This window comes from Bison bison, unplaced genomic scaffold, assembly GCF_000754665.1.
Source record: "Bison bison bison isolate TAMUID 2011002044 unplaced genomic scaffold, Bison_UMD1.0 scf7180017864471, whole genome shotgun sequence".
NCBI classification, from domain to species: Eukaryota; Metazoa; Chordata; class Mammalia; order Artiodactyla; family Bovidae; genus Bison; species Bison bison.
This window is the reverse complement of record NW_011495032.1, coordinates 1,064,597-1,065,102: the sequence shown is the minus strand read 5'-3', so window position 1 is coordinate 1,065,102 and position 506 is coordinate 1,064,597. Positions and strand designations below refer to the sequence as shown.

General features: G+C 40.5%; 1 protein-coding gene across 2 annotated transcripts in view; it reads right to left on the bottom strand.

Moving 5' to 3' along the window:
- DPP10 (dipeptidyl-peptidase 10 (non-functional)) overlaps positions 1 to 506 on the bottom strand; it is an 814,904-nt gene that overhangs the window by 774,932 nt on the left and 39,466 nt on the right. The window lies entirely within an intron of this gene.

Here is a 506-nt window from a genome sequence, read left to right as displayed (position 1 = left end):
AAGCATCTATTCTTTGGCACTCAGTTTTCTTCACAGTCCAACTCTCACATCCAAACATGACCACTGGGAAAACCATAGCCTTGACTAGATGGACCTTTGTTGGCAAAGTAATGTCTCTGCTTTTGAATATGCTATCTAGGTTGGTCATAACTTTCCTTCCAAGGAGTAAGTGTCTTTTAATTTCATGGCTGCAGTCACCATCTGCAGTGATTTTGGAGCCCAAAAAAATAAAGTCTGACACTTTCCACCGTTTCCCCATCTATTTCCCATGAAGTGATGGGACCAGATGCCATGATCTTAGTTTTCTGAATGTTGAGCTTTAAGCCAAACTTTTCACTCTCCACTTTCACTTTCATCAAGACGCTGTTTAGTTCCTCTTCACTTTCTGCCATAAGGGTTAGTCAATAAAGCAGAAATAGAAAGGCAATGCCAAAGAATGCTCAAACTACCACACAACTGCACTCATCTCACATGCTAGTAAAGTAATGCTCAAAATTCTCTAAGCC